The 24,209-nt window shown below is 36.5% G+C and overlaps 1 protein-coding gene across 34 annotated transcripts in view; it reads left to right on the top strand.

The window, feature by feature from the left end:
- Nucleotides 1-24,209, top strand: part of TCF4 (transcription factor 4) — a 354,790-nt gene that overhangs the window by 5,775 nt on the left and 324,806 nt on the right. The gene's annotated exons all lie outside the window — the stretch shown is intronic.

The following is a 24,209-nucleotide window of genomic DNA, read 5'->3' as shown; positions in this document are numbered from 1 at the left end:
TGCTATCCTTTAGATTTAAGGCTTAAATTCATTTATACTTTTTAAGCAGCTGCAGTATTTAGGAGTTCTGGTGGTGGTAAATAACAGTACATTAGACAGAGTGCCATTCTTAAGTCAGACTGGTAAATGTTGACATCTTTAAGCTCTGAGATGCCTGTGGAACTTTCTGTTAACTACTGAATATAATTTCACATCTCTCAATTTTCATTTGATGCTCTGGAAAGAAAGAAATCTGTTCACCTTTGTGATTTGTGTAATTGGCATGCTTCTAAAAAATTAGTGCCTTTTGAAAGTTGCTCATTTCCAAATAAGTTACTTCCCCTCCTTCTGGTCCCCATAAGGCAAAGTTATAGCTCTGTAATTTGATTTATAATATTAGAGGATATAAGATAACCCCTACAGTTCTATTTTATCTTTTAAGTTTTGAGGTCTACTCTGATTAAAAGTACTATTGACCATATATTTGTGTTTTACTGCCCTGGACCCTGTTGTATTTTCCATTTAGAGACTGAACATTTTTTTGTTGTCTTGGTATCATGTTTTCCAAATTTTGGTGGTGTACTCTCTATACAACTTTGAAGTAAAGATCAGTACAAGTATCTCTCGTGGACAAATTAATTTTTCATGTTAGACAGTATCAAAACAGTAACTAACTTTGCCTCTGACAGTAATTTTCTTCATGATTTTACTTAAGAAAATGTGTATTCAGCTTAAATCTCAAAGTAGATTATGTCAGAAAGGCCCAGAGATAGACTGCTTTCAAAGTGCAAAAAAACTCTTTTCTGCACTTTCTGTGAAAACTGACACATTTGGAATAACTTAAGTGTATCAGTTTAGGTATGGTTTAATAAAGTAAAGTGATTTAGAAGCATGAAATTGTGTTACATTTAAAAAGACAACTGTGCATCTGGTCCCTTTTCTGTGTTCACATTTAAATAAAGTCCTTGCTATGATGTTTAAGTGTTTACAGAGAGTACAGGCTGGATAAGTATGAATATGTATTAATGCATTTTAGTAAGTGATTATATATTAAACTTACACAGTTCTTAAGACAAATATATATATACACAGACACATACACAAACACATACATGCACATCCACACAGGCATAATCTGGGAAGAGACTTCATCCTTAGTAAGATGTGTTCTGATATTTCTAATGAAGATGCTGTGATTACTTTTAAGGTGTCGAACTTTAAGTGACATTGTACCATGGTTGCGGTTTTCAGGCCCAAATGTTCACTTGTAAAGGTGAAAAGGTGTAGTGGCTATTTTGTTCTGGCAGCTGGATTGAAAATGCAGGGTATTCATCCCATGCAGTATGATGGTGACTATAATATATGGAGTACAGATTGTAGTGTTGGTTTTTCTCATCTATTCAAGACATATTTGAACACAGGGCTATTAGTGAAAAAAATGGATTATATTTCCACTCTACAACAAAGATAAATCTCTTTTTAAAGAATATCAAATAGAAAAATCAGGAAGACTGCATTTTGCCCTTTAACTGGAAGGATGGACTAGGAAACTTGGGACAGAGAAACAATTTTCTAAATTTACTTGAGGTTAATATGCATTGTCTTGAGTGGGCTCAGATGGCCCTTCCATGGGTAGCTTTGAAACTTAGGTCTAGGGAAAAAAAAGATCCAAACTATAAGTCAGTAAACTGTTCATAGTTGCAAAACCAGCCACATTTCTTCAAAGTGAGGCATGGTGATATTTCATGCTTAAAGTTCCCAGTAGCTTTTGAATCGATTAATAGAGGATGCTCCATCGTGATTTGCAATGTGGGAATGAAAATAAAGTGTGGCCATATTCCCTTTAATCTTTCATTTTGCAAACGTGGTTTTTCCTACCACCTTAAGAAATGGTGAGGCTGCTAGGGAGAATGGAATGTAACCTGAGCTACAGCCTGACATTCCCAGGGAGCATTTTTCACATGAAAGGCTTTTGTCAACCCAGGAAAGGACCAGCAGTTTTTGTTTGATGTTTGCAGGTGTTCAGCAGAGAGCAGTAAAACAATTCAGCCATGATGGTTCAGAGCTTCGATGACCTTAACAGAATGAATTGATGGGCTCTGGAATTATTTTTAAGAAATACTTGTAACCTATATGGTAACTTATACAAAGGGATTTAATATCCGTTATATCATTGATCTTAAAACAAACGAAAAGCATACACATGCCTGGATGATTGGAAAATTATTCTCATTAAAAAGTAAGGTGGCAAAGTCACAAAAAGAAAAAAAATGCACCTACAGTCTATAATTTATCGATGAACAAGGATTAGTTTTCTATTATAACAAAAATATAGTTTATTTAATTACCTTTGAGTCTTTTATGAGCAAAAGGTAAACATACAAGCTTTGGCATCTTTTTAAAAAGTAGCTTTAGAGTTGGGCCACTAAAATGATCTATACTCAGGAACAGCCCTGGTCACATCTGTTACGTGTATTTACAGTTCGCCTGTGATGGATACTACATCTTCCTCTCTTAGTTTAAAAGTTGAGCTTTTTCCCCCTGTTACTGTTTAGTTTTACTTAGGTGTTCAGTGTTTGTTAAGGATTGCCAAATGAATGGGTGTTTGAACAATTAAGAGCAGCAGTAAAAACTTACTTCATCCCTGTTGTGGTCATTTTTGGAAGAGGAGAAACATTTTTTTGATGTTCATACAGGTTAGTTGAGCTATAGCCACGTAACACCAAAATGACACATCAATTTAGTAAATTCAGTGAGGAAAAAACATTGATCCAATGGATGCTTTTTGTATCACAGAGAAAATTCAAATGGTAAGCATCCTGAATTAATTTATGTCTGTAACAGTTTGAGTTCATGGTTATGGTGTGGAAAAAAAATTGATCTCTCCTTAAAGGCATTTGTTGAGTAGAATTACTTGTGTGTGTCTTTGTGTGTGTGTGTGTGTGTGTATGTGTGTGTGTTTTAAAACAGTCTTACTATTTAGTACAATTCACAATGGTGGGATGGCTTTTTTGTAAGGAGCAGAGTAATTTAGTAGGTTTACAAATAAGTAAAGTGGCATTAAAGTTATTATATTAGAATCATAGAATTTTGGGGATAGCAACCACTTAAGAGTATACAGCCCACTGCCTTCCTTGTACAGCCAAAGAAAACTGAGGTTCTAACCTGTGCCTTTATTTGGTATTCTAAAAAAACAAGCTCTGATTTGCTAATTTTTTATGGCTCTGCACATCCTTTATTGGAACCACTCTGGTTTCCCTACTATGTTTTTCTATAATTTATATAGGATGTGTGTGCTGATATTGCTTCTGCATGTGCACGTGCCCTTTGAATGCTTTTTAAGGTTTAGAAATGCATTTTTGGATTATTGATCATTCTCTTTTACCTGAACTCCCCTGTGACTGTTTTGCAAGATCCTAGATTGAATAATAGGGTGTGGATGGGCATGACAGTGACAAAATATAAGTGCTTCTTAATATGTCAGTTGGCATACTGTGCACCTTGTATTTGTCGTAGTTTTAGAATCCTCACAAGAACCACGAGATGCGAGATTTACCATGCTCAATCCATAGATGAGGAAACCGAGATTCAGAGATGTTCAATGACATGGCTCTCAAGGCAGCCAGGAATAAATTACGTTTTAAACTCCTGTCTGCCTAACTCAGTATCCTTTTCACACACACACACACACACACACACACACACACACACACAGCCTGATACAGATTATTTTTCAAGATTATGTAGACATAAGGGTATATTATTGAGGCTTGGCGTGTAATGTTATTCCTGATATTTAGAGTAGATAAGCATTTTTTAAAAACATTATTTAAGATAATGATATAAATCATGATATTTTCCCTGCCTTGGGATCCAGATAAACTGGCTTTCTAATTTATGTTGGATTGCAATGTGATTTAGTCTGTCTTTCTATTATTGTTATTATCATTATTATTATGAGGAGAATACAGTAGATCTTTTCAAAGTCGTGTGCTTTCGTTGTTGTGAATAGACAGTCTGCCTGGGTGTCCACGAAAATACTTTGTTCTCAGTTATTTTTTAGGTACCTAATCAAACCAAAAGCTTGCCTACTCTGTTAATATCTAAAAAAATATTTACCATTTTTAACTGTAAAGAGAAGTTTTGCAGTTCATTGTTAGATCTTTGAAACTTAATACTCAAGAACAATAATCTTAAACTCCATCTGCATCACTAAAATAAGCAGTTTTGAAGTTTTGATGTGTCTATTACCAGACATGTGCTTAAAATGTTACGTTTTCTAAATTCAGAAGGAAGAAGCAGTACTCTATTTGACACTGACTTAAGTAAATAAAGTGCATTAAACAAGCGTAGGGATCCAAGATCTGTTGAGACAGAAATGCTTAACATTTTTGACAGCATCAGCAAATTATCTTTACCCTACTATTGTAATGAGAAAATCACTTAAATAACAGATGAACAGCTAAGTCACATAAACATATATAATAGAACTATGTAATGAAAGTTTATGCTGTTAATTGCTCGAATCTGTCTTAAATGCTTAGAATCATGGAGCAGTAAAGACTGTCATATAAACAGTTTTGTTTTGAGCTTAAAATTATTCCTTTTTGCTTTCATCTGCTATGATAAACAAAGTAATTTTGTAAGCTTTACAGATCAAACATTTACTCCTAATGGTAAACTACATTTTATATTGGAAGTTTGCAGCCTCGTCCAAGGCATAGAGTTGAGTCCTGGTGGCCCCAGGCCTGTGATTTTCAACGTTTAGTATTATGATGCTATTTAGATCTGTTCCCATAAGCCAAGATAACAGATCTCAAGTTGCCTAATAAGGAACATGGTGTGTTTTGAAATGTTCTTCAGTTTACAAGTCTTGAACCAAAATGTTCTTGGCCAAACCTTTAGAATATAAATCTATATGTTGAGTAAGTCAGATCTTGCGCAGACACAGCATCAGAATGAAGCTAGGTAGGAAGAGAAAAAAATTCCCTCCTTCCTTATTTTTTTATTTTATGAGCTATACTTTATGACCAGGTGTTCTTCCAAGTTAATTAGATAGCACTAAGTATTAGAGAAAGTAAAGCACATCACAGGGTTGTGGGTTTTTTAAAGGTTATTTATGTTAATGGTTTCTTACTACTCTGAATGAAATTTTCAAAATTGACCACCAAATTTCTAAGCTTACACTTGGGTTATCCATTTACTAAATCCATGAGCCCATTTAGACTCAACGGTGAGTTTGCACATGAGTTTTGGATGGCTACTTTTGAACCATATGCTTCTTAATGCTTATGAGGGGACATTTGAGAGGTAGTAATCTAATCCTTAAGAATATTGGTTAACACTTTGTTTTAAGCAATATATATACTATTTTTTAAATGTCCGACTCCTAGGAATAGCAAAAATGTTGAAAAAGGTTGTCATGTTTACTTTCATTTCCAAAATAAATAAAGGCCCAGTTAATCAGCATATCAAATACCCAGGTGTGTTTAAAATCAGTTTATATGGATGAATTTCAGGACTGTAATAAAGTATTTTATTTAAAGGTGCAGCGACAAGATTGTTCAAATGGATGCTTTTGTACTTTTGTGTGACAATTAACATTTAATGAATGACTTTCTAGACTGCCATTGGTGGTAATTACTATATGTAGTTTATTAACTGCAATCCATTGTTGGATGTGCCCGTATTGATTTGTTTTGCAAACAACCCTTCACATGTTCAGCAGTATTTGTGCATTACTTTTTAAAGAACCTGTTTCATTTGCTGATTGCCTCTAAAAATTTTAGCTTACACATTCTCGTGTACTGAAATGCCTCTTTGATCAGTCATTTTAATTGAATCAAAAAGTCATCGACTTTTCAGCTGTAACATTTTTTCATTTCGACCCCCAGAATCTCAAAGAAACTACACCATATTGATTTTAAAATAACTCATTTATAGACATTTAGATTTAGAAGAGACTTTAGAGATGCTCTGTTATTTTTTAGGGAAAGAGTCATTTTTTTGGAAGGATTAAATGTCTTTTGCCCAAATCATACAGTTGGCTATTGCCTATAATAGGACACAAATACAGATGTCCTGACCCGCTGGTCAGGGACCCCATGCTGCTTTTAATTAAGGTTTGGACTCAATCCGTTGGTGCCAACTGTATGTTTCTTAAGAAGAGGAAAACGTGTATAATCTACTATTTCTGAAAAAATAATCAAAATTTAGATTATGAGAGATGGACATCATAATCCAGCTCACTTGTCATCACGTGTTCCAATTTGGCTAAGGCAGTTGACGAATAACTGTTAAAATGTATTGTGTTATTAAAAATAACAAAGTAAGACCCATGATTAAATATCAGGGCTGTAATTTAATCTTGGGGGTTCTGGTGCTGTTCATAAACCATTTGGCTTTTTTCTGTAACAGATGACGTCAAAATACAGCTTGATTGAATTATGACTCTGGGTTACAGGAGCACCTGCTTATGCCTCCTTACTTCATGGCATGTCAGCATTTCCATTACAGACCTTTTTTTTTCTCTGCCATTTTTAACTTTAAATAGTTAAACTAGACTGATGTTGGCATATAAACTTTCAGCCCCCTGGGAAAAGACTGTTTTCCCAATAAAACAGAGAAGGTGGTGACAAAGCCCCATTACAGAGTACCTTTTAGAATGTTCCTCCTTGCTTTAATCTCCCATTAATTTAAACATTCCCTTTTGAGGTCCTTAGCTGAATTGCCCAGCATCCAAATGGAAGGTTTTAATCTCAAATTTCCCAAGCCAAGGCTTAAACACAATATATTTAGGGAATGTTAAAGGAGGAAAAAACCTAACTTGTAGGAAGGAGGATCTGGAAATGACAGCTCTGGACACTACAGTTTCATGCTGTGTGAAGTGTTGAAGAGCAAGACATGAAAACATGCAAATTAGTGTACCCTGTCAGTAATGACTTTTATATCCACTTAAGATGAGTAAAAACTGATAATGCATGGCTTAGAGAGGTCTATCTATCTGTCACTATCTGGAGAGTTGCAGTGTACTCCTGTTTCACCCCTCAGGTTTTAATATGTTGGCAGCAGAGAGCATCTTGTTTCTATCTAGCTAGGTACTTACCTGTCTATCCTAATTCTGATTGGTGGTTCATCTAATAGATATTTTTAGTACGTGCTATGTTCAAACCCCTGTGTTAGCAATTATAGGATAGAGAGGGACTTATGAGAGATAGGTCCTGCCCTGAGAGGGGATAGATTCTGACAGAGGAGGATAGAAAACCACACACCTAATTAATATTCAGTGTCCAGGAGACAAGTGCCATTTATGTGGGGGGAGTTTCAACAAATAGAAATTATTGCTTTTGGAGGGGAATGAATAATGAAGGCTTCGTGGACAAATCAACTCCCATCTTTGAAGGGGAGGCAAACCATTTCGACGTGGGGACATCGGGACTGAGCATTTTGTGTCTTGATCCCGGTGAAGCAGGCACAGAGGAAGGCTATGGCAAAGGGTGCGTTAAGGAGATCTCCAGAAAGAGAGGCTCCTCAGCTCTGCTGTGGAGTCAGCTCTGATCTGGACACCTGGAACGAATTCCACCTGCTGTGTCCCTATTTTGGTTTTGAATATTTTTTTTTCTTTCCTGCTTTTAGGATTTCCTTGGTGGTTTCATGATTATAGTCCAGTTCCTTCCAAAAATATGTGTTTTTAATGGTAGTGTCAGGATGGAAATCAAGGTCTTTATGTTTCCAGGTTCAAACTCTTCCTCTTACATTGTTTAGCAGTAGAAGTTTTCTTGGGCCAAAATGGTAGCTGCTGTGGAGGAAATTATTTAACTGAATTCTGGAAATCTAGATTCTTTTGCAGTGTTTGCTGCTAAATAGCTGCTTCATCTTGACAATGTGATTGAACCTCAAAGCTGACATCTTAAAGCTGAAAAAATACTTTGAAACTTTACAGTAAACTTTAATATACCATACTTTTAAAAAAATTTTTATTTATTAATGATAGTCACACACAGAGAGAGAGAGAATGGGGCAGAGACATAGGCAGAGGGAGAAGCAGGCTCCATGCACTGGGAGCCCGACGTGGGGTTCGATCCCGGGTCTCCAGGATCACGCCCTGGGCCAAAGGCAGCCGCTAAACCGCTGCGCCACCCAGGGATCCCTAATATACCATACTTAACAGTATTTTCAGATTGTAAGAATTCATCATTATAATTTTTGTTATTATCACTATCCTCACCATTACCAGGGACACAACTTTTGGTTCAAAAGCTAGAATGGAAATGTGATAGTTATTATTGCCATATTGTACATTCAGAAATGCATTTAAAAAACATTCTCAAAGATGTTGTGATTCTAGCCAAAACTTACAGTGTTTGTAAAAACATTACGGAGTGGCCAGATACACCTTTGGTTAAAATCTATTGTAATTACATCACAAATAGGAAAAAAAAGAAAGAAGAAATACCATCCTCTCCTCCAGTATTGATGAGTTCAGATTGAAGTATCTTTTTCCCTGTGACACCCAAGTGTGTAGCGCATGCTTTCAGTTTCTACTGGGAGCCAAAAATTCAAGTGATGGTTGAAATAGGCTTAGAAAGAATTTATTAGTGCATGATTGTATTTGCTACATTGTAGAAACAAGATTTTATAACAAAGAGAATATCCTACATCCTTTTTTAAAGAATGTCAGTTATGAACCTGTGAATCCCCCAAACTTTTCGTTCACTTTCAAAAAAAGGGATTCATAGTAGAACTATTTTGCAATGCTACAACTTTAAACTCAGAGAGGAAAGATTTCTGGTCGTCAGGTGGTAATAATATTTCAAGATTGACTGTAAACAATTTCGTGCATAAACCAGTTTTGTAGTTTTGAAAGTAAAGATCAATCAATATCAATTTCAATCCTTGTTTGAATGATTATTCTTTGTTCTGTGCCTTCTTGAACATCATATGTACTAATTGGTATCCCAAATGGTTGAATATCTTTCCACTCTTGTGGGCACTGTGGTTCTTGATCTGGTTACATTTAGCCACAGGTTAATTTTCTTTTGATATCTTATTTTGCCCTGATTTTCCTAACCTCTCATTCAATTTATCTGTTTGGCCTGTGTAGAATTATTTCTCACACATGGGATGTACCTTTGCACTGTCCCACTTTTGTCCTTACTAATTTTGGTAGAATTGGATAAGGTGAGAAATATTTTATAATTATTTTAATTAATTTGACTTTAAAAATTCCATTATCGTTTATAAGGGCTGATTGTTTACAAAACTTTGGCAGCTTCAGAAACTGAAAGGGATCAATGAATACAATTTTTTTTTTTTAGTGTGAGTGTATTTCACTGGAATAACAATAGAATTAAGAAGTATTAAGTTTCATTTGCTCATTCATTCACTAATTCAGTAAATGTTTTTGAGAACCAAGACAAATTTCAGAGCCAGACCCTGTGGTGATGTAAAAAAGAACAAATATCAACTCTAGCACCATAATTAGAGCAAGCATGATATTGCTGTTGATAGGTGAAAGTTCTATACTGAATCACTAAGAAGGTACTTTAAAAGTAAGTGGTGTTGAAATACAGAATAAGACTTCTGTAAAAGATACTGTAAAATATAACTAAGTGCAGATTTCACATTTCCAACTGCAGCACAGAAATACTGGGATCTGTATACGTGTACTCTACATGAGTATAAAGGGAGGAGAATGGATTTAAATGATTAGAGAAATTGGACCTGGGAGAGTATTGTTATGAATGTACTTTCAAATTTAGTACCAGAGATTCTTTGGGAGGCAATGATAATTATATTCCATTTGTCCTTTTTGAGCAGAAATTAGAGTTTTGGATTTATAGATAACGTTTGTTTACTTCAAGGGCACTAGATAGGCATGATTATCTTTTTTTTTATTTTCATGCTTGAATTTTTTAATATTTTTGAAACTTATATGCAATAATGTTATTCATTTAGTTTTAAAATTAAATAATTATTTATTGAGCATCTACCATGTGTCGGATACCATGCTGGGGGCTGGAAATGAAATGGTGAGCAAGATAGATATGTTCCTGCATTGCCTAAATGTGGGAGACAGACACTCACTTGAATAATCAACCAAAGAAATACCAAGTTGTGTGTCTGAGCGCTGGACAGGTTTGCCATCGGGGTATTTGACCAAGCTGAGCAGTCAGGAGCAGCTTCCCTGAGGCTGGCCTAGCTGAACTGAGGTCTGAGAGATAGAGGAGTAGTGAAGTGGTGAGGCTGGGGGGGTGGGGGGGAGGTGGGTTCCGGGCACAGAGAGCTGGGCTCAGTGGTTGGGGTGGAGGCTAGGGCACAGTGTGAGCAAGGCTGGGGAGGAGTGCAGGGCCAGGTCTTGCAAGGCTGGGCAATAGGGTGCCTTTGCAGTGCGTGCCAGTCAGATTTGTGCCTGGGAACACTGGCTATAGCCCAACACAGATCTCAAGGGTAGTTGGTGTGGTGGCCCAAACCAGTTGTGAGGCTTCAGAAATCCAGATGAGAGGTGGTGCTGCTGGTCCAAGAGTGTGACTGGTGCAGGCGGAGAATTGACTATAGGCTTTATTTGATATCTGTGACTTTAGCCCATTGGGGAGGGAGCCTTCATCCTGGCAGCACTTGCTCTTTTTTGTAGTGAAACTTTCTGTGACTTTAATGCTTGAAAATCTATTGTGCCTTCTAAAAGGAACTGTGAGACCTAATTCAGCGGCCCTGTGACATCCACTGCTTTTTTAGGAGCCAAGTACCATAGAAGTGCTTTTTATTTTCCGAGGCAAGTGGTAGATTGATTTTGCAATTCTCTTGAGAGAGGATGCAGAGGTGGAAGTGGAAGAACCAGGCCCAAGGGACTCTTTCTTAGTCTGTGGTCGTCGGTAATGATGCACTGTTTAGGCCTCCTGTAGCTTCTGTCCTTATTACCAGTCAACATTATGATGGTTTGGCCAAGTCTGTGGAATTCCTTGATTGCCTGTAGTCAGGTATCATGTGTGGGGTGTTGTCTTTGCTGGTGAACATTAGGATGCATTAGGGGAGGGTGTGTGGTTTATATGATATTTTGTCTGAGATCAAAACACTGTTGTTTGTATTTTGTCTGAGGTGGCGCTTGGGGGAAAACCATCAGTTCACTTTTGATTAGCAACAGAATGAAGCTTCCCATTTTTTACAAGTCCCAGGGAAGAGTCCTTCTCCATCTTTTCTAATAAGGGCCTCCCTCTTTTTACTCTGACCACCTCACTCTTTCTCTGCTCCCCCTCCTCCATTTTCTCACTAATCTTAGTATTTACTATTGGGAGTCCCCTGTCGAACCAGGGTGTTTTGCTAGTCCATTTTAGTTAGGAAAAATACAGCCGTCCTTTTGGTATATTTACTGTTCAAGTTGAATTAAAAATTGCCTCTTTTCCTCCCTCCCTCCCTGCTTTCCTCACTCCCTTCTTTCCTTCCTTCTTCCTTTCCATCTTTGCTGAAGCCGGCTACTTAGAGTGCTGGTGTGAGTATGTGTTGGATCCTGACTTCAGTGCCAGTTAGTAATACTTGGCTCCGTGATCCAAGAGCTCTGTGTGTTCTTCCTCAGATGGGTGCTGAAAGGAGAGAGGCCTAGACCCATCTACACCAGGTGGATAACTCCTTAGAGCACTCGCCTTGCTGCTGATGAGTTGGTAGGGTAATGTTGATGTAAGTGGACAGGACTCATGTTGTTCCTACCTCCTGGAGAATTCCTTCAGCATCTAGGCATGCATTAGTAATTTCCAGTTAAAAAGTAAGATGAAATATAATTACGTTCCATTTGGGATGGGGAGGACATGCAGAGTGCTTTAACAGTGTCTGCAGTGCTTTACTTTTTTGGAAAAATAAAATGGTAGACTGTTACGGTTAACAACTCTCCGCTTGAAATATTTCATAATTAAAAACAAAGCAAAAAAGTCACAAACCGAACAAAAACTCTTTTCCTCATTCACATTCCCGTCTGAGCACCATCCTCTTTCTTGCCTTCCTTCGTAACAAGTGTTTTGTCAGTTGTCGTCTACAGTGGGTGCTTCTGAATCCCTTCCACCCATACCCTTTTTATTTTAAGTCCAATGCCAACCAGATATTTCAAAACATATCTTATAATGCTTGACACCTACAAAATAATGCATGTAGCATATGTAAATTGTGAAGTTTAATAATAGAATGAAAACCCTTAGACTCACCACTCAACATGAGAACCAGAGCAGTATCAGAACATTTGCCTCTCCTTGTGGGTTCCTTTCTTATCCACATCCCTTCCTCCCATCTTCCTGGCAGAGGTAAATACATTCTTGTTTTTTTTTTTGTTTTTCAAAAGTAGTTTTATGACATGTATATGCATTTCCAAATAATATGTTGTTTGGTTTTCCTTGATAGAGGAGAATAAAAATGGTTAACACTCTTACGCTGTCTTGTGTTACTTACTCTTTTCATTTGGTGTTATGTGTTTAAGATTTGCACATGCTGTTGTATGTGGCATTAGTTCATTTCACTCCTGGTGAACATGTCTCGATTTATTTATGCACTTTCTAGTTAATAATTAAGTTAATGAACCTTTGGATTGATTCCCATTTTTTGGAACTGCACATTTTCCTGAACATCTCTTGATGCGCTCTTGATCATGTTTTTTGATCTCTCTAGGGTAGATATCTATGCTGTTGGGTGGAGAGTCATGTAAATGTTCAAAATGACAGGATAATGCCAAATTGTTTTCCAGAGTTTGTTACCAATTTACACTCTTTCCAGCAGCTAAAAAGATCACTATTGATTCATATGGTTGTCCACCTTTGGTGTTATCAAATGTCTTAATTTGTATCAATCTAATCAGTATAAGATGTAAAATGTATATCACTATAGCCTTAATTTGCATTTCCCTGATAATTAATGAGGTTAAATATCTTATATGTATGTATTTATTTATCATCTGTTTATTCTTCTGTGACACGTTCTCCCCTTCTCCAATTTTTTTATTGAATTGTTTTTTTCTTACTGATTTGTAGATGTTCTTAATACATTTTTGGATAATTATTATTTCTCAGTCATACATGGTACAAAGACTTTCCCTTATGTTATGACCTGTACAGAAAACCATAAATAAAATGTATTCATATTATTTTTTTCCTTTGCCTTTTCATGTTATGTGTCATGATTGGAAAGTTTATCTCTATTCCGAGGTCATAAATATATTCTCTTATATGTTTCTTCTAAAAGGCTTTCATAGTTTTGACTTTTACCTCTAGGTTTTTAATATAGTTGGGACTGAATTTGTAGAGTGGGAAGTATGGACCCAATTCCACCATTTCCATAAATGTCTTGATAGCCATTTGCTCTAGAATCATTTATTGAAAAGTTCCTCCTTTCTCAAGGCATCCAAATGGCACTTAAAAAAAAAAATTTATTACTTATTCATGAAAGACACAGAGAGAGGCAGAGACACAGGCAGAGGGAGAAGCAGGCCCCATGCAGGGAACCCCATGGGGGACTCGGTCCCGGGACCCCAGGGTCACGCCCTGGGCTGAAGGCAGGCGCTCGACCGCTGAGCCACCCAGGCATCCTGCACAATTCCACTTCTGTAATATTTTAAGTTTCTGCATTTGTAAGGATTTTCCATTCTGAGTCCTTTGTTCTCATCTACTGGTCATCTACCCTTGTCTCAGTACTATGTTATCATAAGTTTTATACTACATTTTGGTATCTGATAAGTAAAATCCTTTTTCCTCCTTTGTTGTATGTGTACGCATTTTACTTTTGGCTGTTTAGGGGCTTATGTTCTTCTATAGAATTTTAAAAATAAGCTTGATAAGGTCTTTCATAATCCTTATAGGGAGTTTATTGAAGTTACATAGAAACTAATGATTGACTTGGAGAACATCAATATATTTTTAACAAGATTGTCTGCACTTATGCATCTCTTTATTTCTTTAGGTCTTGTTTAGTATTAGAAAATAAGGTTTTCGAATTTTCTCCATGAGGTTGTGCATGTCTTTTAATGATTTATTCTTAGATATCTTATATTTTGTTATTTCTTAAATGGTTTTTTAAAAATTAAATGTTCGAATGGTTTGTTGCTGGTATATATAAATGCAATTGATTTTTGTCTTGATTTTTATATTCAGCCATGTGGCTAACTCTCTTTTTAATTCTAAAAATGTCATTGTGTTTTCATTAGTTTTCCTTATAAGTAGTCATATCATATGTGAATATTGACAGTTCTGTTGTGTTTCCTTTGAAACCCCTATACTTGGCTTTTTGTTTGTTTGCTTTTTGTTTTCTCTTTTCTTGTCTTACTATGCTGTCTAGGACCTCAAGTATATTATGAAGTAGAAATAGCAATAGTGGATATCCTGGTCTTTTTCCTGATTTTCACTTTGATATTGATGTTGGTAGATATTTTATTAAGGAAATTTACTCCTGTATATATTCTATTAAGAGTTTTATCATGAATCATATTGAGTTTTATCATATACTTTTTCTACATGTTAAAATTGTTATTATTATTTTTTAAAGATTTTATTTGCTTGACAGAGAGATAGATCTAGAGAGCACAGGTGAAGGGGAGGGCAGAGGCAGAGGGAGAGCGAGGAGCAGAACCGCCACCCCCACTCCCACCCCCCAGCTGAGCAGGGAGCCTGATGCGGGACGGGGCCATAACCCTGGGAGCATGACCTGAGCCAAAGGCAGACACTTACCCAACTGAGCCCCAGGGACCCCTAAATAATAATAATAATAATAATAATAATAATATATATAATAATAATTATTATTATTATTTTAAAGATTTTATTTATTCATGAGAGAGAGAGAGAGAGAGAGAGGCAGAGACACAGGCAGAGGGAGAAGCAGGCTCCATGCAGGGAGCCCGACGTGGGACTCGATCCCGGGTCTCCAGGATCAGGGCCTGGGCTGAAGGCGGCACTAAACCGCTGAGCCACCTGGGCTGCCCCTAAATTATTATTTTTAAATTACCTTTAATGTGTTTATGTTGTGAGTGACATTTGTATTTTTCCCTCTGGTAACCCCTCTTTATTTTTGGGATAAAATTAATGTGGTCATGATATATTTGCATTACTTTTTTTAAAAAAGGATTTTATTTATTTATTCATGAGAGACACACAGAGAGAGGCAGAGACACAGGTAGAGGGAGAAGCAGGCTCCATGCAGGGAGGCCGATGTGGGACTCGATCCTGGGATGGGATTACGCCCTGAGCCAAAGGCGGATGCTCAACCCCTGAGCCACCCAGGCGTCCCTGCCTTACGTTCTTAAAATAATATTCTGGGTTCAGTTTTCTAATATTTTCTATCAATGCTTTTAAGATTGGTATATAATATTTCTTCTCTTACTATCCTTTTCTAGTTTTGGCTACAAGTTTATATTGATCTGTAAAATGAATAGGGGAATATTTCCACTCTGTCTTCTCTAAAAGAGTCTGTATAAGGTTGAAATAGTCTGTTCCTTGAAGTATGGTAAAACTTATCCGTATAATTATATGAACCTGATGTGAGATTTTAACCACTGATATAATTTTTAAATAACAAGTATTGAGAATGAGAATATTACTTTCTTCTTTAGCTTTAAAATTATATATGTGGAAAAATTATATATATCATATATAAATATATATTTGTATCATATGATATATATATAATATATGTATATCATATAAATGTTTAAATTGATTGCCATAAAGTTGTTCATGGTTTTTTCTTGATAGCTTTTTAATCTCTGCTGACTTTATGATTAGTTTCATTTATCATTCCTGATTTTATTTGTATTTTCCTTGATCAAGATCACTAGAGGTTCTCATATATCAGTCTTCAAAAAGAATCATCTATGGCTTTCTAGATTATTTTGTGTCTGTGTTTGTTTTCTATTTAATTAATCTTTATTATTGCCTACCTTCTGTTTGCTTTGGGTTTATTCTGATTTTTTTTTCTAATTTACTGCGTTGACCGCTTAGCTTATTAACTTGTTATCATTTTTTTTAAAGTAAGAAACTTAAAGCTATAAAATACTCTCTAAGTACTGCTGTCACTATATTTCATAGATTTTAATATGTAACATGTTCTTTATATTTGTTTTATGATTATTTTAAATTTTCCAATGTAATTTCCTCTTTGACCTTTGCAATATTTATTGGTGCTTTGGTAATTTTACAAATGAATGTGTTTTTTTATTCTGTATTAATTGACTTCTAATGTAATTTAATTGTGAGAGAATTATTCTATGTGACAACAGTTCTTTGGTTTTTGTGAGACTTGCTTTATTGTCAGTTTAATTAATAGGTTTTCATAAATATTCCATTGTTGTTTTGAGAAGAATGTGTATCCTGTTATTATGGAAGGATCTATATGTGTCCAGAAATTTAAGCTTGGTAATTGTGCCTTAAAATCATCTATATCTTTACTGATATTTTGTCTGCCTGATTTTTTTGTCATAGAGAAAAAATGGATTGAAATAATCTTCTATGCTGATGATTTTAAAAATTTCTCTCTGTGTTTCTGTTTTGACTTTATACATGTTGAAATTGTGGTACATGCATTGAAGTTTAGAATTGCTAGATCTTCCTGGGTGATTAAGCTCTTCATTGCTTTGTATGTGGTCATCCTCTTTTCACTCTTTTCCCTTAAAGTCTACTTGTCTCTGTTTTAGTATTGTTATCTTACTTTATTTTTGGCTCGTGTTTGTCTAGCATATCTATTTTTTAAACCTTTTCTTCAATCCATCCATGTTGTTGGATTTTAAATATGACAACTTCAACTAAATTTTATTTTTAATCTAACCAGGTAATATCAAATTACTTATATCCATTTATTTAATTTTGTACTTCAGTTTAGGCCACTTCCATAAGTTACAAAGGTGCCTCTTGGAATTGTTCAACATGGTAGCCCTGTGATTATTGTCATCTAAATTCTTGGTTTCCATTTGTATTGCTTCTTATGTATATTTTTTCCCCTCCTCATTCCATTAAAGAAATTGATTAAGGTTTTGCTTTTTCTTACCTTATTTTCCATCTCATTATTTGAAATTTGTTTATATTTTTTAGTGGTTACCTTTGAGATTTTACTATACACAGTTATCTGTCAAGGTCTAAAGTTTGTCCATAGTCTTTATTCTCTACTGAAATAGTTTTAGGACCATCGAATACAGTTCCTCTGATCACTCCCCAATCTATTTAGAGTATTTTTGTTTTGAGCTTTAAAATATATGCTGTTGCAGTATCTGGGTGGCTCAGTTGGTTAAGGATCTAGCTCTTGATTTTGGCTCAGCTCATGATCTGAGGGTTGTGAGATCCAGCCAAGTGTCAGGCTTCATGCTAGGTGTGGAATTTGCTTAAGATTCTCTCTTTCTCTCTCTCTGCTCCTCATCCCACCCCCTGCTCACTGACTTTATCTAAAAAAAAACAACAACAACAACAAAGTATTCTCTATAAATTAGACATTATTTTATAGACAATGTTTAAGTTGATCAGTTTACTAATTCCTTTGCTCACTATTTTCTGGCATTTTAGATCTTTATGGGATTGTTTTCATATTTCATGAAATATATCCTTTAGAAGGTTTTGGAATAGGGATGTTAAAGGTCAACTATTTTATTTTTGTTTATTCAAAATATCCTTATTCTTGTTCTTTTTTTTTAAGTTTTTATTTATTTATATGAAAGAGAGAGAGCATGAGTGGGGGTGAAGGGTAGAGGGAGAGGGACAAGTAGACTCCCTGCTGAGCAGGGAGCCTAATGTGTGAGGCTCAATCCCAGGACCCTGAGATAATGACCTGAGGTAAGGCAGATGCTTAACCTACTGAGCCACCTGGACACCCTCTTATTCTTGTTCTTGAAAGATAATTTTGCAAGGCACGCAATTCCAGGTTGATGTTTATTTTTTCTTATTATTCTGATGATTTCATTCTATTGTCTTCTGAATTCCATGTAGCCCACGAGAAGTTTGCTGTCCAGATTATTGCCATTCTTTTCTAGGACATTTATCTTTCCCCCGACTACTTTCTCTTTTAGTTATTTAGCAATCCTATCTCATTAAACCTCTAGCAACATTTGAGAAAATGTTCATTTCTTTTTGGTTAAAGTTCAAGGCATCTGGCTTCCCCAAACCACATTTTGCTGGTGTTTTTTTCTGCCTCTCCTTTGCTGTTTGTTCTTCTGTATAACCTATATACAGGTTCTGTCGACCTGTAAGTTGAATCCCCCAGGGATCTTACCTCTTCTGTTGAGAGGCCTCAATATGGAATCAGATTGGGTTGGTTATCCTCCAATTGATAGCAGTGAGACCTTGGTTCCTTACTATAAAATGGTTAGAAACAGGTTGTTGGGAGAATTCAGTAAGACAACACTCGATATGTACTTAATCCATGTCCATCATATATTAGGCAGTCAGCACATGTCTACTTTTATTCTCATGTGGATTTTCTTCCTAAGTCATCTCATCGTTTCCAGGATAAGAGCTCATATTGCTCCAGTCCCATTTGTGTCTTTCAGGGTCAGTTGTAAAGGCAGTTCTCTGTTATATTGTGTTTCCTCATCTCCCGTTAATATATGCCTCCTCTACATTTCTGTCTCTTAGGAATGGCACTATCATGCACCTAGTTGATTAAATCGAGATCTGGACACCCTGGACTTCCTTTCTTTTCCTTCCTCCCCATCTAATCATCAGGGAGTTCTGTTCTCCATTTCTCCTTTTACCATTCAAGATCAAGGCACCATCATTTCTTGTCTGGGCTAATTAATGTTCATGTTTCCACTTACTTCCTGTTGAATCTATACTCCAAAGCAGCCAGGGTGAGTTTTTTAAAAATGTCAAACAGAGCGTATTATCTCCTAATATCAGTATTTTTCACTCTTACACAATCACTTTCAATGTTAAAGAATAACTTATAGTACTTAACATGTATCACAGGTACCCCCACAGCCTCATTTGGTTCCCTTCTGTTGCTTTCCTCACTCACGCTACATTGGACTTCTTTTTAGGTCTTGGGCTTTGCCAGGCTTTTCCTTGATTCAGGGCCTTTGTGTATGCTCTGGAGCACCTCTCCTCTTACTTTCTTTGCATTGCTTCTTATACATTTCAGATCTTCTACACAATTCAGATCTTATCTGAAATGCTCTTTTTGCAAGGACACGTTCTTTGATTTACTCTAAATTAAAAGTTCTTTTGATTCAGTAAATACTGGATTTGTTTAATAAATGATTTAATAAACATACCATATGTATTTTAATTTGAATCTACTGATTAAAAGGAATAATAGTTCTGTGGGATCTTGTCTCATTTTAAGTTCAGTCATAGTATTGTCATTGGAAGTCACCAAACTTTGTTTTTGTGTTCATTTGTCAGATTGTCAAGGTCATATAAATTTCTGATGATCATATAGATATATATATATGTATATATATATATTTGCATTTTCACATTACATTTTGATGTAAAATTCATTACCAGATAAAATATTCTTCAATCAGGGATTGGACATACTCTGTAACTACTTACCCTATGTTAGGCACTCTTAGGTCATTATTCTCATGAAAAGCCCTCAAATCTGGTTATCCCTAATTCCCTAAGGAGGAAACTGAGACTTACGGAGTCCTCTAATTTGTCCAAAGTCGTAAGTAGTGGGGGCAGAGCCTTGGATTAGTCTGTGTTTGAGCTCCAAGAAGATAGCTTGTTCTATACCTTCTGTCTTATTTCTTCTATGAGCAGACTCCTGACAAATGGCTGTAGTGCGTACAGATCACAAAATTTTTTCCACTCATATAACCTCATATAATATGTACTTCAGGTTCTGGAGGCGGCATGACATTTTTGACATTGCATTATGGATCAAGCTTTTTATTTAAAACTTTTATTTCCTAGAGCAACCCTTTGAGATCTTTGAGTTTATAGATGTTAAGAGTTAAACAAAGGGCAATTAAGGGTGTTTTCAGAGAAATGACATGAAGGAATGTTGAATTGCTGGTGAGTATTTTTTCATAGCTAGAGAAGGAGAAAACATAGAAACTTCTTTAATTTCAAAAGTTGTGTCTGTCTGTCCTTGGTTGACTGCTTTCTATCAGTATCCATCTGTGATTGGATCTGTTTTAGAAAAAATGTAACCAACCAAGTAGGCCTGGATTTCCTAGATATTATTCTATGGCACAAGCTAAAGTTCTTAAAGTTAATTACTTATAAAGAAAAGTATTGAACTAGATAAATGTTAAATGTTCAGTGAGTAGTCATGGCAGGAAATCAAGAAAGGGGAACTGAAATTTGGGAAGCACCATTGGGTAAGTGGGATTCTTGGGGCCAAGTAGGGTATCCTTGGACAGACCAAAGGAGGGACACGAGGGAGAGGCTGTGTAAGTGCTGACAAGCAAACTTCTCTGTCCAGAGCTTACCCAGTGCCTTCCATGGTTCTGCTTCCTCTACTAAATATTTTGGTTATTGGCAGGGCATTCTGGTTCAGATATACATTTTGATTTTATAAAGCTAAAATTTAAAAGGAAACATATGCTAATACTGAGCTCCTTATGTTATAGATTTTTCCATCTTACCTCTTGCATGTATAGCATCTAAAACAGCAATTTTCCTTGAAAGAAGAAATCATTCTTCTCTATTAAAGACTTCAGAATAAACACATGTTTCTGAAACTAGGATGACATAGGCTAGGTCGGGGTCAGCAAACTTCTGTAAGGAACTAGGTAATAAATATTTTTGGCTTTGTGGGCCATATACTTTCTGTCTGAATTCTGCTGTTGTAGCGCGAAAGCAGCTGTAGACAACAAGTAAACCAAAGTTGTACTGTATTCCAGTACAACTTAATTTGCCAAAACAGGTAGCAGCTGGATATTGGAGGGTTGGGGTAGGCACAGCCTGCAGACCTTCAGTCTCGAGAGATGTATTTTAAACCTAAGTATAAAAAAGATAGGCTTCTCCTCTTTTTTTTTTTTTTTAAAGATTTTATTTATTTATTCATGTGAGAGAGAGAGAGAGAGAGAGAGAGAGAGAGAAAGGCGCAGAGGGAGAAGCAGGCTCCATGCCAGGAGCCCGACGTGGGACTTGATCCCGGGACTCCAGGATCGCACCCTGGGCCAAAGGCAGGCGCTAAACCACTGAGCCACTCAGGGATCCCCTAGGCTGCTTCTTCCTAACTCTATTATTGGCTGTATGATATTGGACAACTCACTTGAAATCTCAGAGAGTGAGAATGTTCATTTGAAAAGTAGGACATTCATACATTTTTTTCTTGCATGGATGATATCTATTCTCTTGATTTTTAGAAGATGTATTTATATACTTATTTTAAAGATTTTATTTATTTATTCATGAGACACACATACAGAGAGAGAGAGAGAGGCAGAGACACAGGCAGAGGGTGAAGCAGGCTCCATGCAAGGAGCCTGATGTGGGACTCGATCCTGGGACGGGATTACGCCCTGAGCCAAAGGCAGACGATCAACAGCTGAGCCACTCAGGTGTCCCTAAGTGATGTATTTAATATACACAAAATAACATAATAGTGAGTGAGTATGTGTTGCTCTTGTATGCAGAACAAAATATTTAAACATTAAAACTTGAACTGAGGGGCACCTGGATGGTTCAGTGGTTGAGCCTTTGGCTCAGGTTGTGATCCTGGGGTCCTGGGATGGAGTCTCACCTTCTCCCTCTGCGTATGTCTCTGCCTGTCTCTCTCTGTGCCTCTCATGAGTAAATCAATATAATCTTAAAACAAAAACAAAAACAAAAACAAAACAAACCCTTGAACTAAAAGAAGACAATTGTGACAATAATATACATGAGACATAATAATAAACATGCGAATGCTGTAGGTAGTAGATCAGATTCTTTGTGGAACCAAGATGGATGTAAAAAGATCAGTAAATAAATATTAGGCATGAAAATCATTATGGGGAAGGATTGTTCTTACTTGTGTATTTTGTATCATCCAGTATCTTACTAGATAGTCATAAATTGGTTATTTTATAGGATTTGTTTATGTAATCGTTTACCGATTAATTCAGCAAATTTATTGAGCCTTCACTATGTGAAGGACTGTACTGAATGCTTGAGATACTAAAAATGATGATAAATAACACAGTTCTTGATCTTGGGGAGTTCACATTGAGAGAGAAGAATATTGACGTAACATATCCTACTGTATGATAAATTCTTCATTAGAAGCATGTATGTACGGAGCACCACTAGGACATCAAAATCGTTGAGAGTAGAGGTGAGTGCTGGGGCACCTTCACTGAGATTGCCCCGTCAGTTAGGCCTTGAAGGATGAGATGGGAATCTTTAGACAGAAGGTTGAAGGACAGTTTGAGCTCGGGGAAGAGATGTGCAGTTGTGAACTTTGCAAATCACAAGTGGTTTTCTGGGACTAGAAATGGAGCAATATAAGCAAGAGGGGAAGTGATACTCAGTGTTTGGCTAGGGCCAGGGAGTGAAGGACAGGGAATATGAACATCTTTGGGGCCTTGGAAGGCTTTGGGAGTCTGATGAGAGATAAGATACTTGTCCAAAAGAAAAGTCCCATAGCATGAAGATTTTAGTATTTCCTTCCTTCCTTCCTTCCTTCCTTCCTTCCTTCCTTCCTTCCTTCCTTCCTTCCTTCCTTCCTTCTTCCTTCTTTTTTTCTTTCATCTATCTTTCTATCTTTTGTTTATTTATTCATGAGAAACACACAGAGAGAGAGAGAGGGGGGGGGGGAGGGCAGAGACACAGGCAAAGGGAGAAGCAGGTTCCATGCAGGGAGCCCGATGTGGGATCGATCCCGGGTCTCCAGGATCATGCCCTGGGCACTCAACCACCAAGCCACTCAGGGATCCCTGATTCTAGTATTTTCATACAATTTTGGGAATAAGGATCTAGAGTTCACTTAATGAACATCACAAACTTTCTATGCACTTCCCTTCTTGAAAAATAAAGGGAATTAACAGATATATTAGTATGTAAATGCTTTATTGTGCTGTTTGATGGTGGCAGCAATGCTCTTGATAAACTGAAATAAAGTTTTTTTTTTTTTTCATTTACTTAAGAGCTTGGGAGTGTATGAGATTGCATTGAAACTGTTATATTTATGCTTCCTTCGAAGAGGATTAAAGCAAAATCAGAGATGACTGCTTATTGGTAAATATTCATGTACCTTAGTCATCTAAATGCTGTGAGGAGGTTTTGATAGAATTTGTTTTTTTTTTTTTTTTAAATTTTTTTTAAATTTTTTTTTATTTATTTATGATAGTCACAGAGAGAGAGAGAGAGAGAGAGAGAGAGAGGCAGAGACACAGGCAAAGGGAGAAACAGGCTCCATGCACCGGGAGCCTGACGTGGGATTCGATCCTGGGTCTCCAGGATCGCGCCCTGGGTCAAAGGCAGGCGCCAAACCGCTGCGCCACCCAGGGATCCCGGTTTTGATAGAATTTGATAGCTTTTGATGGAATTTCCTGATCAAAAAAATGATGCTAATCAGAAGACCTACCTCGTAGGTTTGACAAAATCAAATGAACTCATCCAAGTACCGCACTTAGCCCTTGGTTTGCACACAGTAAGAGCTCAATAGATGTTAGCGGTTAGTACTGTTATTAGTTGTGAAAAATTGGCGACTTTGTGTAAGTTCACGTATGGAGTGCTCACAAGCACTCGAATTCCTTTATTGAGCATGGGAATCGTCTTGTGTTATTTGTTGCATAGAATCTGTGTTGGCCCGTGAATATCTCTATCTTCATGGGTCATTTCTTTGGAATAAAACTTCCTTAACTGAAATACCCTTCACAGCACTGGTTAAGCTCTGCTCAGTGATGGGTTGTATTCCATATTTTCAGTATTAAATAGCAGCAATGGTGTAGATAAGTTAACTAATGAATATTATTATGTGGGTTTTTTTTTTAACAGCTTCAAATATTCAGTGGGGAAATTTTCCTTGTTAAGAGACACTGACAAGGCCAGTTGGCCTAAAATTAGATCCAGCAGCTGTGTTTTGAATCAAGGCCCCACATGTGCACTTCACACTCTTTCCCCGCTGTGCTTGTCTGCTTCTTTATCTTGCTTCAGGGAGCAGCCTTTTTGGGTGAATTTTAACATCCATATTTTTCATGGTACAACCATAAAGGTGCTTCCATGTAATCAGATGTCCCATTTCTATATGTTTATGAAATGGCAAAACCCAGGATAATAAAAGATTTATTTATTTATTATTCTTATTTTACAAAACCATCCTCTAGTATAATTTTGACTCAGGCTATG

This window comes from Vulpes vulpes, chromosome 5 (assembly GCF_048418805.1).
Source record: "Vulpes vulpes isolate BD-2025 chromosome 5, VulVul3, whole genome shotgun sequence".
Classification (NCBI taxonomy): domain Eukaryota; kingdom Metazoa; phylum Chordata; class Mammalia; order Carnivora; family Canidae; genus Vulpes; species Vulpes vulpes.
The sequence above is the reverse complement of the archived record's forward strand: the minus strand, read 5'-3'. Positions and strand labels throughout refer to the sequence as shown.